The 19,084-nt window shown below is 38.1% G+C and overlaps 1 protein-coding gene and 1 long non-coding RNA gene across 2 annotated transcripts in view; both read right to left on the reverse strand.

The window, feature by feature from the left end:
* The window catches only part of LOC130010449 (GTPase IMAP family member 8-like), an 89,151-nt gene that overhangs the window by 18,788 nt on the left and 51,279 nt on the right, over positions 1-19,084 (reverse strand). The window lies entirely within an intron of this gene.
* On the reverse strand, positions 924-18,201 carry LOC130013660 (uncharacterized). The gene is made up of 2 exons (XR_008788867.1): positions 17,877-18,201; positions 924-1,784 (listed from the first exon to the last, which is right to left on the reverse strand). It is a non-coding gene; the product is annotated as an uncharacterized LOC130013660 (long non-coding RNA).

Below are 19,084 nucleotides of genomic sequence, written 5' to 3' on the forward strand. Positions count from 1 at the left end.
CATTAACTGTACCGTTAAGAGCGGCATCTTTTGGTTTAGTACAAATAATATCTCTGAAACACTCGGGTTAGACAGGAACATGATACTAGCAGTAGTTTCATTTTACTTTTACAAGCTTCTTAAAACAATTGTTGAGCTAGCTAACGTGCTCATTTCTAAATTCAATTTCTTGTTCTAGCTTTCTGTTATGTTTCGTAAAAAAGTAGTCTTGATTATCCCGACCTGTCAATCAGACGTAGAATGGTCGATAGACTGGTTAAGCGAGACTAATTTCAAAACAAGGGCACGTAACCTATCTTTTACTCAAAAGTGTCTGGATGTTATGGACGACACATGGAACCAGTTTTCAGTCTATTATTTATAGATGATTAATGGTCATAGCTTATTAAATACAACATGATCGTTTATTTAGTGACTATAATTGTGTGAAACTGATTTGAGGCTTGGCATATATATAAATATTGTTGCGAAATTGTCGAGATATATGGAGATATTTATTTATGGTGGGTCACCCTAACTATGACCAAACATATAGTCTCAATTTCTGTACACACTGCCTTGCCACGTCTGCATTAGTCCAGTCGGAGCAGAACAGTAGGACTTAAAACCTCATTTGATTGCATTTGTCTTACCGCATTGCAGCACACGAGATGATGTAGACACTTAAAGACCGCAATTAAATTGAGATGTTAGCTTGTTAAAGACTACGTGCTTTGACAATAATTTTCATATAAATGACGTTTAATTGGATTATCGTAGTATGCTACTACATGTTATGTAAGATTTAACTGAACATGCAGGTTGTCTTTCGTGGTCGATTGTGCTACCCAGGTTTCAATTAAACATTCGATTGCCCATTCTGATGGATTGTATTATATACTCTTGTATTTTACTAAGGGTTTAATTAAACATACAGATCAGTAGTAAGTTCACAGATCATTTATTACAAATATGAAATATCTACACTATTTATTACAAATATGAAGTTATACATGCGTTTCATACAATTCACCGCCCATAACGAAAGATCCCTATAGCTAATCTTGTTAGAATACCACCCTGTTCTTCGATCTCCTTTCGAACCTTCTCTCTAATTTCATACTCCATTAGTCGTTTTTCTAGTTTGACCAATTCGGCTTTCAATTCTTCTACTCTATTTTGGAAAACCTCATCAACTGCTTCAAACGCCTTTTTGGTGTAGCATTTACCTCCATTAGAACGCATGGTCTGTTCTACCAAACGTATGATTGCATTTACATCGCGCTCATTCGATCCAGGTAGAATACGGTTTTTAATCGTAGTCATTCGGCCGCCACATCTGTAGATTAGTCTTTGTAGCTCTGGTGGTGATGATTGTATGTGCTCTTCAAGGGTTTTCTCCTCATACTCTAACGTGTCTTTATGGTTAAAGACGACGATGACGAACTTCATTACATCTTCTCCAAACAATTTTTGTAGATGTTCAACCGTATCCAGTTCTTCTTTGGTAAATCTATCAATACTCAGAACAAACAAGAAGGCGTGTGGCCCAGGGCATGCAAGAGTAACGCAGCGAACCAATTCTTTTGATATTTCTGTGTTGGTAACCCGAGTATCGAATAAACCCGGCGTGTCAACTACAACCAACCTCTTGCCATTATGCATATCCAGATGACCGATGCTACACTTGGATGTAATCGATCCCCCTGACGATGATGACTGAAAAAAGTTTTTAGACCGCAGTAAACTGTTTCCTAATGCACTTTTACCTCGACAAGTTTTCCCGACCGAAACCACCCTAATTTCTGAAAAATAGAACGGAACTGTCCTAACACTCTGGTTAATCGAGACTAAAATTAGAAGATGCAAAATTAAAACACAACTTTGCTAGATGTGTGTACTGCTGAAATGAGATGTAATATCACATGTTCTAGTAAGAGCACACATACCCGTTCAGAAATATAATCTTTAATTCAGAAAAACTATATCTTATTAAATGTATATCATGACCCGTCATCTTTGTTTGCTCATCTCCGTCTTCATTATCCAAATCCGAACAGAACAGGACGTTAAACCCATTTCATTTCATTTTATTGTTTGCTCATCTGAGCAAGTCGTATTCGTCTTTTACATTTGTGCCCCGTTAAAGAGTGTAAAGCTCTATCCTTAGTAACATTAACATAGACGAAAGGGAGTCTAAAACACATTTTAGATTTTGGTGAAATGTATTATTAGCAAAATGTATGTCATCCCTAATATCCGATTTTACGTCTGCCACGTACGGCTTAAACACGCAAGAGCTAAATCTGCCTATTGCAGGTCTTTCTTTAGGCCTGAAATGTTATTTAAATTATTAATTAACGTATCCAGACCATAATCAACTCTCGGTGCTCTCGTTGGCCTGCGATAATTAGTGGATTTGAATACATTTTGTGTTAGTTAATTGTGTGTAATGAATGTCACATCATTGCACTTAATTGATGATCATAGCACGTACATGTATCTTATGCTGTCTCCATTACCCAGACTGTTCTCAGGCTTTGATATTGTCGGTCTGGTTGATCGAACTTATCACTTCCGGTTCCGCCAGATATGTGATTATTAATCTCCTGATAGGCATCGCTTAATAATAATGTCACGACACATCGGTCGGGAGAGGCGATTGCCAGGACATTTGGCTGATTTTGTGTTAGAGGGGTCCCCAAGTTTTACGAATGCTGGTGGATCCGGAACGCCAGTGTCGGGTGCTGTGGGTGGCTTCGTAAGTGACGAGTGTCCTACGCGGATGGAGCCAAATAAAACCAAAGGACTAACTTCAACGCCTGTAGGACGCATAGATGTAGAGGAATTGGATAGAACGATCCAAAAATTGAAAGTGCAAAATACGTTAATTGAGAAAGATTTGTTGGAAAAACGCAATGCCATTTTGAAACAACAATCTCAACTTGGTAGTGGAAAGAAGGGTCATCAGCAGAGTGTTCCATCTAAATCTAAAATTCGTTCTTCTACTGTAGGCGATAGGCGTAGTGTTAGCGTGCCAACTTTGGCTGATCTACAAAGGGATAGCGAACTAGTAGATCAGGCTACTGCAATAAGAGATCATATTGTAGGAATTAATGCCGATGATTTCTTGTGTAATAACGATAATGGTGAATGCTTACCTAGCCGAACCGAAGGTAATTTACAATCGAGTTATTATACATTATTTTATAATCCTGACATTCACAACAAAAAGGCGGTCTCTGGAGAAGCGAGGGCAGCAAAAGAACGGGTTAAATTTGATGTACCATGGCCACATGAATACGGACAAACAAAATCGGTTGGCTACAGTGACTTTGATTTTAATTTCACGCAGTTGGTACGAGGTGAAATTTTTATATTACACAATGTGGAAAAAAATTCCACGAACTCTAGGTCTAGAATGAGACATTTAATTAACTTATTATATTTAGTGGAGAAGTTTCCATTTATAGGGATAAAGGATTTTCATGCAGAGGTGTTACGATCAATCGAGAGAGGGCAGAAATCATCGGAAGACAGTTTTGCAGAAGAACAGGGCCGTACGTTGGTTTCACCAATACGTTCATCATCTACCCATAATAAAGGCCATGATCGGAAGGCACGATTTCCAATTTGTGGCGCATATCAGGCTGGCAATTGCAGCCAGTCCGAGGATCATTTTGGTTCATCCGGAAATACAAAGTTCTTGCATGTCTGCAGAAAGTGCATTCGAAGAGGACTGGAACCGAGTGACGTCACTGTTCGCCATCCTTCTAAAGATTGTCCAGGATCTTCTTGACTGATGTCTCATACTAATAATTCCCCTAACTTATTAGATGTGTTTGTCCCGCCAGTTGCTGGTGTGTGTTTTAGTGTAATCCCCTACTTACATGTAGGTGAGACTTGTATAGTTCCCGCCGGAAATGGTGTGTGTTATGATTTATGTGAGACGGATCTTGAGTGTGAATTTGACGTTGACTTGCATTATTTTGATGTTAATAGAGAGGGAAATCATGCAGCCTTGCCTTGGTTGGTTGCTTCTGCTGAATCTGTTAATTTTACTTACCCTTACATACCTTGTGGTGCTTTACCCAGTGATTTTGAGTTTACTGTGACTCATAGTATTATTTTTAAATCACAGAAGCCTAATTTTAGTGGATGCCCAATCCCTATTGTTTCTGATTTTAATATTTCATTATGGCAAGCCTTATTAGTAGATTATCATGATAAAATTGTGGTCGAATTTTTAGCTTATGGATGACCTCTCAATTATATTCGGGATTGTTTACCTGCCCCTCCTGTACGTACTTCTTATGAGTGTTCACATTATGCGCCGTTTATTAATACTTTTATTGGAAAGGAGTTGGACTTGGGCGCCTTGGTTGGACCATTTGATAGCAATCCTCTGTGTGTTCCTGTTACCATGTCGCCTTTCTTTACAGTTCCAAAGGGCGTGTCCGATCGTCGTGTTATTATGGATTGTTCGTTCGGGAGTGAGTTGTCTGTCAATTTTGGCATTCCAGTGACTCTTTTTTAGGTGATCAATTGAACTTACGTTATCCACGTCATGATGAGTTTATTTCATTAATTATTAAACATGACTATGGCTGTCATATTTGGAAGTGTGACTTATTTAGAGCCTTTCGGCAATTGGCTCTTGACCCTCGTCATTTACATCTTCAATGCTATATTTGGAGGAACAACTTATACCTTGACCTACGTCTTATATTTGGAATGAGGTCGTCTCCTCAAGCATGTCAGCGCGTGACAAATGCGGTATCATACAACTTCAATATTGATGTTGTTAATTATGTTGATGATTTTGGTGGAGTTAGCTTTAGTGGACTATGACTTTATTTTACGCCTATTTAACGATTTAGGTCTCGGAGTCAATTTGAATAAATGTGTTCCGCCGTCAACTATAATGACATTACTCGGGAAGGAGTACAACACCGCTTTAATGACGGTTCGAATACCCGCTGACAAGTTGGAGGAAACATACATTCTACTTTTATCGTTTAAAGACCGCAAGCGTTGCTCTAAACGGGCAGTTCAGAAATTTATTGGGAAATTAGCCTTTGTAAGTGAATGTGTTCGTAGCGGAAGATTGTTTATTTCGCGCATGTTATGTACATTGCGTTGTGTTAGGTCTAGCCTTAACCGTTGTCGTTTATCAGAGGAGTTCAGGCGTGATGTGCGTTGGTGGATAACGTTTCTTGAGGATTTTAATGGTGTCTCTTTAATTCCGGACCTTATTTGGACTGAACCAGATTGCCTAATATCATCAGATGCGTGTTTAAAGGGACTGGGGGGGGGGAGTTAATTTTACTAGATATCAATATTATCATGTTGTTATCCCTGATTATTTAAGTAATCATCATATTGGGGTTTTTGAAATGTATTCGATATATATTGCCTTGCAGTTTTGGTCTTTTGATTTTGCTAATAAGAGACTGCAAATATATTGTGATAATGAGGCTTGTGTTCATGATTCTAAATGTGGGATCCGGTCGAGATGAAACCATGCTTGGGTTGGCTAGGCAGATTTGGTATCTTTGTGCTATTAATAATCTCCAGATACGTGCTCAGTATATTCCGTCCTCTGAAAATAGACTTTCTGATTTGTTGTCACGAGTGCCGCTATCAGCAGATTATTATAACAAATTACAAATTGAATTTGGGAAATATGATCATTCCTTTGAAAGCCTTGATGTTAATTGGGATATGTTTCAAGGTTATGTTATTTAATTCCTTTTCAGGCCTAATGTTGAGAAGATCTAATTTACATAAAGAAGTTGTTGTAGCTAGGAATGCTGCCTTTAGACCCGGAACTTTGTCTAATTTGCAATCTCAACTTAAGGCTTATATTTTATTTTGCTTGTTTTATGATTTTGAAATGTTTCCTTGTTCTGTTGAGGTTTTATGCTCATATTCTTGTTTTTTGTCTAAAAGCCTTAAGAGTTTTGCCTCCCTTAAAAATTATATTTCTGGCTTAAAAACTTGGTGTGCATTATGTAAATTTGATGTAACTATTTTTGATTGTATGGAATTCTCTTTAACCTTGAGAGGACTTCAACATTTAAATTCATATACTCCTATGTCTAAATTACCTATTTTACCTGAGCATTTGTGTAAAATTGTTTCATTATAAGATAAGTATGATTATGTGGATTCATGCCTTTGGTGTTTTTTAACTATTGCCTTTTGTGGGCATGTTTCGTGCCTCTAACCTCGTGAGTATGACGGCTTTAACTGTTTCATCTCGTGAACAGTTAACTCGCGGTTGTGTTAAAATTACAGACGTTGGATTATTAATTTCGGTTAATTGGTCAAAAACTCGGCAGAGTCATGAATTCACTCATCAATTATCATTATGTTATTGTTCGAATCCTTTAATTTGTCCTGTATTAGCCTATAAGCATTTAATTACCTTGATTCCTAGCACAGGCAGTGCTCTTGATCCTATTTTCGCTTTACCTAATGGTTCAAATCTTTCTCCCATTTCAGAACATGTTTTACTGAAACATTTTAATAAGTTGTTAGTTTTGTTTGTATAGTTTTTATTCCTTGCGTCATGGAGGTGCAACCCTGGCTGCCAAGGCAGGTGTTTCGGAGGTGCTCCTTAATCAGCATGGTGATTGGCGGACAGACTGTTATCAGAATTATATTAAACAAGCTAGTGTTGATATGTATCATGTTACGTCTGCTATGAATAGTCTTCTTTTGGGATGATTTTAATATTTGTCTTATCTTTCATTTCTTTCTTGGGGTTTGGAGACTTCGTATTGGATTAGTGCTTGAATCATTATCATATTGTGTTCATAGTTGTAATATTTATAATGAAAGTAAAGCATATTTTTCAAACCCTCTTTATGCGTTGTTGCCAATTTAACGTAAAAATTGATAATAGTAGTTAAGAGTCCTGTGTAGCAACAATGCACTTGATGACCATGCACTGAATGACCTAGTTCTTGATGACCTTGCACTGGATGACCGGTCATGGCCTAGTTCGTCGTTTCATTGCAAGTCCCTCACACTAGAACTCGTTGGTTCGACGCACTTTATCACTTTTTCCGGTTTTCGACGCCTAATCGGGTAAGATGAAAACAGTGTCAGGAGTAATCACTACCATAGTATTACCCCTGAGGATGCGTAGGATCGGAGCGGCCTCTGCCATTAGAAACGCATTTGGAAAATATATCACATTGGTGAAATATGAGTAGAGCAAATTTATTGTGCACCCTTTCACGCGTGTACTTTACAATGTGTCAATATAATCATAAAAGCATACAGATTCAGTTAGAAACGAATGCGTAACACATGCAAAAAATATGTGTGAATTCAAGTATTGCACAACATGTGGGAGATGTTCCATACTAAAAATAGACGTTATACAATCGTATGAAATAAGAGTAATTCCACGCATGTGAATTCAGGTATTGTATAACCGTATGTAACGAGTATGTATCTGTTAAGTATTGCACAATGTAAATGTAATTACATAGATAAGACGTCATCACGTAGTGTGAAAAAAGGGCGCGATACGAAAGTTTTGAAAAACTTACACCATCACAGCGAAAAGCAAGATGGGTTTGTCTCTACAACCCACCGATAGTCGATATAGCAGACAGTTTAGGACAGAATCTCTATGTCTCACGTCTTGACCACGAATGCTTCACAACGGTTACACGAGACATTGAAGTCATCTTAGAGGAAATCCGCCGTACCTTGAATGCAAGAGAAAGTGACTACGTTAGAATCGCCATTAGTCATCCAGGACTCGAATCATCCATCTGGAAACTCTTACCCGAGCAGTTAACAGAGAGTGGCCGCCGTTTTACAGAGTAAAGAAGAATTTCGACTGGACCAGCGCTTGTCCATGAGTATGTCACGTTTCCCTCCCACATGTTAAGGTAGCTGAACAAACGTGAAGAAGGGATACTGTGCTAATTTCGAAGAAATTACTTGAAGTACTTGAAGAGATGTATCGTCACCACTAAGAATACCGACGAATTGTGATTTCATTGTCGTTACCCGTCATTATAGGAATAAACAGGACACGCCCGAGTGGGTAAGAGAGAAGAGACCACAGAAGAGGACAGGACCTCAAACATGGCAGACGAAGAAAACGCCAGCCAAGTATGTCATCTTCGGTAATGCAATTTATCTGGGAACAACACACCTCACCATCAGATCCAATGCCAACTGCAGTGTGTGTTATCGCTGGGAGAGTGGCAAACGGCTGAAAAGCAGTTTTGTTGCATTCAACCACTAAAATCACATATCGACAAGAACGGAAACATGAAAACACAAATCTACAAACGACAGAAGAAAACGTTGACCCGCTTCGTCTTCCGGTGAACGCGCGATCGGTTAACAACAAAGCAACTGAAATAAATGACTTAATTTGTGAATCCAAAGCTATTACCGAAACTTGGCTCGGTATTGACAGTGACAATTATACTATCTCTGCTCTTTTTCCTAAAGAATATCGTATAAAGAACATAACCCGCCATATTAGAGGTAGCGGAGTAGCTCTAATTTACAAAGGAAGTCTCCGTCCGAAAAACCCCGAAACTTTCTTCATTTGATTACATTGAGTGTATTTTATCTGTCAATCGGTGTAAACTCCGGTTAATAAAAAATTACAGAGCCCGAGCAAAGCAGCATAACAATTGCTTCTTGAAGACTTTAGTCTATTCTTGGATTCGATATCGCAATCTAGTATTCAGCTTCTTATAACTGGTGATTTTAATTGTCATTACGATGATACTAACGATTTTTTTGCATCTAATTTCAAAGATGTTATTGACAAATATTATCATTTTGGACTTGATTCTGACGAGAGAATCTCAACTGGAAGTTGTAAATATTCAAGTCACGAATAAGCTTTTGTCCGACTGTTTGGCGTATGCCCGTCTTCATTAGCCCAGGTTAGGAGCAGAACAGTAGGACGTTAAACCTGATTTCATTTCGACCATATTGTAATTGATTTTTACATTTACATTGAAAATAAACAACATTCCTTTCGCAAATTTAGAGCAATTGATATAGAACAGTTTATCAGTGAGGTAAAATCATCAAATTTCATTGAAGCCATAGCTATCAAAAACATCGACAGGAAGGTGGATATTTACAATAATTCTTTATTTTCTGTTATTGATTCTGCCATCCCTCTCCAACATAAACGTGTTTGTGTTGGCCCCGGAACAGAGTGGTATACACCTGAAGTCGACACCGCCTAAAAAAAGGGCTCGTAACTCCATAGAAAAGAAACGGGCATCGTACTGGTCTACAAATTCATAGAGACATTTATGAAACACTTAGGCTTAAAGTAAAAACTCTCATTGAAACCACAAAAAAACGACTTTTATGCAAATAAAATCTTAACCAGCACAAACCTTTTATAAAATTATCCTACCAACAGAAAATTGTTCTGATTTACCAAATAGATTTGCCGAGTATTTTTTCGACAAAATATCAAAAATCAGTAATAATCATTCCGCGAATGCAACTGCTGAAGATTTTATCTCTGATCCTATTACTAATGTGTGTCCTCGGAAAGTGCATAGCTGAACAACTTAAACACCATTTTAGTGAACACAATCTACCTGACAAATTCCAAAGTGCCTATAGAAATTTCCACTTCATTGAAACCGCGTTATTGAAAGTTCACAACGACATCTTAACATCAGTTGATAAAAAGAAATGTGTACAGCTGGTACATCTCGATTTGTCCGCAGCTTTTGACACGGTGGACCATGATACCTTGTTGTCATGTCTTAAATCGGAATTCTGTATTCACGATGCTGTGCTTGAAATGTTCCGTTCATATCTAGCTGGTAGAAGCTAGTCAGTGCTAATATAATCCATGGAAAACTATCTACACCCACTGATCTTCAGTATGGTGTGCCTCAAGGCTCAATTTTAGGTCCAATGCTCTTCACCGTTTACACGACTCCGCTTGGTAAAATTGCGCAAAGATACGGCGTAGATTTCCATCCATATGCTGACGATACGCAACTGTACATAGCATTTAAACCATGTGATAATAATGCTTCCAGGCAAAACGTGAACAGTGTATCAGTGAAATTAAGAGTCAATCCGTGAGAAAACCATGCAAAAGTGATAAGGTGGGGGTCGGCCAAATTCATTCTTACTCAGGTCATAAAGTCACCCCATCCCAACATGCAAAAAGGCCAAAATGGCCGACCCCAAATATTAACTCCCTCTTAGATATGGCCCTATGTCGATTTTTAGCCATTTTTGGCGAATTTTCGGTGAAAATTTGTCATTTTTCAGCTATCATATTTCACTAAAAGCATCAGGTTAGTGATTATGTCCGATTGTGGATGGATAGTGGGGGTCGGCCCCTAAAAACCCAACATGAAAGACCGACCCAATATCACAGTCTTTAGCCGCTGGGGGGGGGGGGGGCGTTTTCTGGATACCACTTTTCGCATAGTGAAATGTACCCAATCGTTGAAGGGCTATATCTCGTCTGCTGCAGGGGGTGGGTCGAAATCGGGGGTATGTATTTTGAGGCGAGTATATGTCCTAACAATATCAACAATAAAATCCACCGGCGCTAGTCTACAACATAGCGAATCTTTGATGAGAAGATTGCCGATTTCTGGATTTCTGACAATAAACTGATATTCACTGAAAGGATTCTAGGAGGCCTCAACACTTATAAAGTGCTCTAAATGCCCTATATATCATTTCGGATGAAACATATTTCGAACGTACCGCCACCCGCTCTAGCAAAACAGACACGGTTGATTTTAGCTTGGTGTCCAACCTCAAATCCAAGATGGCTGCCATGGAGGAGAAATGCGATTTTTCTCAATATTTTGAGTCAAAATGTGGCATTTATGATGCGTATCCTGCAGAGTAAGGATATTGAATTTTTATTTCCGTTTCCGGTAAATTTTGTCGCAATTTTGCCTCACGTTTCCTCACTATTAATCTGCTCTCTAGTTATGTGCTCTGTGGATTAAAGGAAGCCGTCGCTCAGATGGTGCTGGAGACAATCTATTCAGTCTCCAGTCCCGGCTTCTTTTGATCTGGGTCATATCAGGTGGCGGCGATAACGGAACTGACAAGAAGTGTTCATCATTCATATAATATACTGTGGATATGATGACTGATGGGATACTCGCTTTCGTGTCTTATTATTGTATTTGTCACTTTTGTATTGAATTCTATTCTAAATCTCTCACGATTAGATGAACATACTAATCTGAACGATAAATTATAGCATAATAGTATCGAGTGAGGGGATTGTTCTCGGGCATAGGAATCAAATCCTCAAAATACGGTATTTCGCTATACTACTCATGTTAGTAAATTCATACTCTATACTTACTAAATCCTATTTCTAGATCTAAAAACTTTTTAAAAATATTTTGTTATTAGTGATTGTCGTGTAAAAAATAAAATCCCTTTCTTTGTTTGCAAATAAAAGTTCTGAATTGGAGCTTACCAGATGAGTCGCATCATTTCATTATTCATAAATACCTATCAAAATCCTTTTTATCAAAATTGACAAAAATGTCGGGAATCCTAGCCTCACAGGATACTATTATTGATGACCAATCAATCCTGCGCCCCATGTAAAGTTGAAGGGGCGATGAATTGCCTCGATTAGGACTCTTAACCTCATCTATCGGTTCCAATTCATCTACTTAAATGACTCAATATACTGATTTTTCTCATTTTTTGCTCACCACGAGTCTGAGTGACTGATTTTTGTCAAAGTTTTTCTCAATGTTGTAGCCTAGCGGCCGTGGATTTTATTGTTGATATTGTTAGGACATATAGTCGACTCAATATACTTACCCCCGATTTCGACCCACCCCCTGCTGCAGACGAGATATAGCACCTCAAAGATTGGGTACATTTCACTATGCGAAAAGTGGTATCCAGAAAACGCCCCCCAGCGGCTAAAGACTGTGATATTGAGTCGGTCTTTCATGTTGGGTTTTTAGGGGCCGACCCCCACTATCCATCCACAATCGGACATAATCACTAACCTGATGCTTTTAGTAGAATTTGATAGCTGAAAAATGACAAATGCTAAAAATCGACATAGGGCCATATCTAAGAGGAGGTTAATATTTGGGGTCGGCCATTTTGGCTTTTTGCATGTTGGGATGGGGTGACTTTATGACCTGAGTAAGAATGAATTTGTCCGACCCCCACCTTATCACTTTCTGCATGGTTTTCTCGCGGGCCGACACTTAAATGTTTGATGCGTACTAATTTCTTGAAACTCGACGATGATAAAACTGGTTATCTTCTTTTAGGAGCAAAATCTTCTTTAAATAAAGCAAAAGCAGGGAGGCGATACAAGTATACAAATTGGTCCCCATTCTATCTGTCCGGTTGAATCCGCCCGAAATATTGGTGTATTTTTGACGATTATTTAGGAGATAAACACCTCCTGTTTCGCATTTTGAGGGGTGTTATTGTCCAATAGACATGTCCTGATTAACCAATCAAAACGCAAGATTCGCCCTCAAGCATGTTACAAATGTCCATGAATGCTCAAATTAACAATATCTGTAAACCCTGTTATTACTATCTACGAAACATTAGTAAACTCTCACTATCGATGCCATTAAAACTGCCGTAAACTCCCTAGTAACATCAAGATTAGATAATTGTAACTCGCTTTTAGCAGGAATCCAAGATGTTTTAATTAATAAACTACAAATGTTATACTTTTTTGTAAAGCGCATTTGAGCACTTCGTGAATTGTGTGCTATAAAATGTTCATAATGATAATAAAATAACTGCAAAGAATATTTCGCCATTGGATATATACTGAGCGCCATGGAAAACGCATCACTTAGTTTTTCGTATAACAAAATGATCCTGTAAACATATCTTATTTATTTTGCTTCTTATTGTGAACAATATTCAAATGGGAACACATCAATAACAACACATTTGTACACTTATGGATGTTTAATCTGTAATCAACGGTACAAAGACAGAGGGGTCAAAACCAAAAGTACGACACAGATGTCAGTAGCGCCTGTGTCCTCCACGGGCTCTTACGCACGCTGTGCAGCGACGTCGCATGGAATTAACTAATGTTTGAAAGAAGGCCTGGGGCAAATTGTTCCATTCTTGGATATGAGCAGCTTCTAAAGCAGCAATGGTGTGCATCCGTGGTCTCCGATACAGACGGCGTCCAATGTGATCCCAGACATGTTCTATCGGTGCCATCATCGTGATAAAGACGAAAGCGACTCTCATCACTGAAGAGCACACTTTGCCAGTCTACTCTTCTCCATGTCTGGTGTCAAACCCCGCTAACGGTATTGATCCCTGAGGATAGCTCCAACATAAGGTCGTCGTGCACGGAGTCCTACTTCTCTTAGACGACGTCTTACGGTGTTGGCACTTTCTGGTCCTTGTCTTCCGACGACTGCTGCACCTGTTCGAGTCGCTGGGCGGAATCTGTCACGCAGATGAGTGACCCGGATGTAGCGGTCTTGAGCCTGGGTTGTGGACCAGGACGTTGACGGTCACGTGTTGATCCAGTAACTCGAACACGTTCCACCAACCTTACAATAGTGGACTGATGACAATTGAAGTGTCTGGCAATAGCACGTGTAGACATGCCAGCCCTTGACATTCCCATGGCTCCTTTCCGTTGATTTTCAGTAAGTCTCGGCATCTCTAGCTCGATTCCTTCACACGTCCAACAACAAATTACGACAAATTGACGTTCCACAGTTCATGTACTTCACATTAAGTTGAAAACATGCTTTTTTTGCACACGGGCCGATATTTTTTGCGTTTGAGAGCATTGTATGAAACAATAGTTCATAGTATTGCATAATATTATACATATAAAACCACCTAGTAATAAAATATTTGGGAAAAAAAGTGATGCGTTTTCCATGGCGCTCAGTATAGATCATTAGGACCCAAGCCACGTTAGCGTCGCGGGTTCTAATGTAAATTCTCAGGACATGTCTATTGGACAATAACACCCCTCTAAATGCGAAACAGGGGGTGTTTATCGACATTGTAACATGCTATTTTTTAGGATTTTAAAAGAACTTATTATATTGTGTTAAATTCAAACTTCGTGAAACTGCAAATCGGTTAGCAGAGCGCGAGCTAGCCTTTCTTCTTCGACCGCCGCGACGATGGCGACTACACATTCTTCAGAGATCAGCAATCGGTTAACCTCGGTACTACGGTTTATGCCGAGATGTACCGAATTAGAGGTCGAATCCATGAGAAGATCAATTCAATTTTAAAATGCTCGGGTCGCTGGTAAATAAATCAGGAAGGAAAATGTTATTCGGATTTTTCCAATAATATATTTTTAACGTTTGAAGATTTTTAAAAATATTAGTAAATTAGTGTTAGTGCTGTGTTGTTTTCACCGGCAGGCCTAATGCCAACCGTCATTCAAATAGTTACGGCCTGCAAACCGAGACTACACAAGGGTGACCTTGGCAACAATGATGGCTACGCTTTCGAAGTTTTTAGTAACTTGGGTGAGTTTTTAGCCTTTATTATTTAGGGGGGGTTGGATGGCTGAATGGTTAGCGTGCGCGCGCTGTATCATAAAGTCTGTCATTGAGTCGACTGGCGTGGTTTCGAATCCCCGGTTGTACGTGACAAGGAGTAGGGTCGCCTGTCCAACCTCGTGGGTTTTCTCCGGGTCCTCCGGTTTCCCCCCACTGCTAAAGACCCCTATGCGGAAGCGAATTATTGAAATTAAATTAAACCATATGTTAGTCCCGAAATGACCTAGTTTGTTTCGAGTGGACGTTAAACCCCATTTCTCTCTCTCTCTCCCTTTATTATTTTATTTGCAAATCGTCAATACAATTTTTTTTTATTGCTAGTTCTTGTTCAGTGAAGAGCAGTTCTTGCTTACATCCCTCAAAATACCTTATAAAACTATGTGATGCCTAGGATTCTAGTGGTTGCTATGTATATCGTTCTGACGTGTTGTCAATTTTGGCATAATTTTCTGTTACTCTAGGCCCATCTCAGCTGCTATTTCGCCCCCCTTACTATATTTTCAAACGATTTCTCGTGACTATTAGGCGGTTCATGTTATTCAGAATTTGATCAAACTTTGATTTCCACTTTAAAGTAGATAAACATTGTTAAGTGCAAAAAAATAACCAGCGGCTGCCAGACAGGATACGCCCACATTTTCTAGAGATGGATAGAAAACAAGCTAAGACGAAAGTGATTTTTCCTATAATCAAGAGCATAATTCAGGAAATTACAATTCTATATGCGCAAATATCGAAAGGAACCGAGATCTTTGGGTTATAAACTTACATTTCAAGTTTCAACAAAATCGGATAAAAATTGTGACCTCTATAGGGTCCACAACCTTGATATACCATATTTTTACGTAATTTGAGAACGAGGGGCGGCCATTTTGTCTGTCAGTTTTGGGCCAATTTTCACGAAATTCGAACTCAGCCGTCCTTAGGGTGTCACGGTGATATAATAATACGTTTTTTTTTAAATCGGATAAAAATTATGACCTCTATAGGGTCCACAAGCTAAAAACGTGATTTTTCGTATAATCAGGGGCCATAATTCAGTAAGTTACGATCCGAGATCTTTGGGTTATAAACTTACATTTAAAGTTTCAACAAAATCAGATAAAAATTGTGAGCTCTGTAGGGTCCACAACCTTGATATACCATATTTTTACGCTATTTGAAAACGAACGGCGTCCAATTTTGTCTGTCAGTTTTGGGCCGATTTTCACGAAATTACGGTGTAACGGTGATATAATAATTTTTTTTTTTTAAATCGGATAAAAATTATGACCTCTATAGGGTCCACAAGCTAAAAACGCGATTTTTCGTACAATGAGGGGCCATAATTCAGGAAGTTACGGTCCGATATGCGCGAATATCGACAGGAACCGAGATCTTTGGGTTATGAAACTTACATTTCAAGTTTCAACAAAATCGGATCAAAATTATGACCTCTATAGGGTCCACAACCTTGATATACCATATTTTTACGCTCTTTGAGAACGGACGGCGGCCATTTTGTCTGTCAGTTTTGGGCCGATTTTCACAAAATTCGAACTCAGTCGTCCTTAGGATGTAACGGTGATATAATAATACGTTTTTTTTAAATCGGATAAAAATTATGACCTCTATAGGGTCCACAAGCTAAAAACGCGATTTTTCGTACAATCAGGGGGCATAATTCAGGAAGGTACGGTCCGATATGCACGAATATCGAAAGGAACCGAGATCGTTGGGTTATGAACTTACATTTCAAACATTGTGACCTCTATAGGGTCCACAACCTTGATATACCATATTTTTACGCTATTTGAGAACGAACGGCGGCCATTTTGTCTGTCAGTTTTGGGCCGATGTTCACGAAATTCAAACTCAATCGTCCTTAGGGTGTAACGGTGATATAATAATACGTTTTTTTTAAATCGGATAAAAATTATGACCTCTATAGGGTCCACAAGCTAAAAACGTGATTTTTCGTACAATCAGGGGCCATAATTCAGGAAGTGACGTTCCGATATGCAGGAATATCGAACGGAACCGAGATCTTTGGGTTATAAGCATACATTTCAAGTTTAAACCAAATCGGATAAAATTGTGACCTCTACAGTGTTCACAAGCTAAAAACGTGATTTTTCGTACAATCAGGGGTCATAATCCATGAAGTTACGGTCCGATACATGCCAATATCGAAAGGATCCGAGATCTTAGGGTGATAAACCTATATTTCAAGTTTCATTAGAATCAGATAAAAATTGTGACCTGTAGACTGTTCACAAACAATTGTGGACGGACGGACAGGGGCGACGACAATATACGTCCACATGAAAATGTGGGCGTATAAAAAAGAAGGATAACAAAATTGACCATGTGCACTTCTTAGTTACGAATAATTTATGATGCCTGAAAACGGTTTTCATGAATTTATGACTGATATTCTACTGTTTTATGTATTTCAGAGATTTGTTTGGATACAGAATGAAGTTTGAAAATAGTGTGATGGTCATTGGGGTAGAATCTTTGAAGATATTTATCCATAAAGATTTGAGTTAAGGAAGATCAGCCAGCACAAAAATGAAAAAAAGTCCACTGTAATATTTATACGCCTTACTAAAACAGAGGGGTGTTATTATCCAATCGACAGTGTCTGATTAACCAATCAAAACGCAAGATGCATCCTCAAGCATATTACAAATGTCCATGAATGCTCAAATTAACAATATCTGTAAACCCTGTTATTACGATCTAAGAAACATTAGTAAACTCTCACTATCGATGCCATTAAAACTGTCGTAAACTCCCTAGTAACATCAAGATTAGATAATTGTAACTCGCTTTTAGCAGGAATCCAAGATGTTTTAATTAATAAACTACAAATGTTATACTTTTTTGTAAAGCGCATTTGAGCACTTCGTGAATTGTGTGCTATAAAATGTTCATAATGATAATAACAAAATAACTGCAAAGAATATTTCGCCATTGGATATAGATTCATCATATTTATCGAGGATGTACTTCAGAACGTTTTTCATACACACTTTCGAATACTTTAAAAACTGATGTCTATGCCAATTAAATAGGCTGTTGATAAACGCACACCTCCATATATTTTAGAAAAGTGTTTATACTTTTAGAAAATTTATTTCGGACTAATTTTCAATCATTCATTATATTGATTTCTGCCATGGGCCCATTAACAAATATTCGGTTTTATCATCATTAAAATTTAAAAAGTTTTTTTTTTGGCATCCATTTTCTTATTTTACTAATTATAGTTTTGATAAATCGAAAGAAGATTACCAATTAGGTGTATAAAAAATATATATAACTGAGTATCATATGCAACCAACAGTTTCTCACCTTATCGCCTAATGGTGACGAATAAAGAGTATCAAAACTCGGACCAAGAACAAAACCTTGAGGAAGCCCAGATGATGACAAAGCAGATGCAGACGACGATTTACAATTAATTTACTAAATACACTGTTTTCTACCCAAATGCAGAGCAATAACTACAAGTTTACGTAAACGAAAGAAGGATCCACCGGCAGATAAATCTAATAAACCTAAAAAAATAATCTTCTTATCAATTTACAGTAAAATATCATTTATGTATCTGTTATGAGGGAATACAAAAGATCTAGTTTCAGAATGCATTATACATTATGTAGTAGGCCTATTACCAGATGAGAATTACAAGTAACGTATAAAAAATGTCCTTTATAAACGAGTCATTATTATTCAAAAGGTGTAATTTTGAGATCGTGTGATAGGTCATAACTACTCTGTTTTTTATTACTCTTTTGATTCAATTCAATATGACATTTTCTTTTTAAGGAAATATTTTTTGATATTTAGTTTCAGAACTAATATAATTTACTTTTTACTTTGTCTAGCTTTCATAAACACCTTTACATGGGATATTTTCATGAATATGAAATCATATAATGTCGAATATAAACATAATCATTATATCAGTACCAATGACAACCTTTAATGGAAACATTGGAAAAATATGATCAAAATGTTGCTAACTTTTTAAACCCCCTTAATGATTCCGCCAGTCGAGCACACAACTCCATAAATCAAGATCTTAGAAATTACCCCTTCACTCAAATATCTAGAAATCTGAAACTACCTACCAACCACAATTAAAAACGCACTTACAATAAAATTGTTCTGAACACGAATTGATAGTTTCTGAGAAAATCAACCACAAAACTATAAATATGAATATAAACTTGATTTAAAGGGATAGAGAGAGAGAAATGGGGTTTAGCGTCCACTCGACATGGTTTTTAATTTTATTTCAATAATTCGCTTGCGCGTAGGGGTCTTTAGCAGTGGGAGGAAACCGGAGGACCCGGAGAAAACCCACGAGGTTGGACAGGCGACCCTACTCCTTGTCACGTACAACCGGGGATTCGAAACCACGCCAGTCGACTCAATGACAGACTTTATGATACAACGCGCGCACGCTAACCATTCAGCCATCCAACCCCCCTTGATTTAAAGGAGCTAAGTCTCTAACTCAATATTTTCCATAATATTCAAAATTAAAAACACAA

The sequence above is a fragment of the Patella vulgata genome, chromosome 7, assembly GCF_932274485.2.
Source record: "Patella vulgata chromosome 7, xgPatVulg1.2, whole genome shotgun sequence".
Classification (NCBI taxonomy): domain Eukaryota; kingdom Metazoa; phylum Mollusca; class Gastropoda; family Patellidae; genus Patella; species Patella vulgata.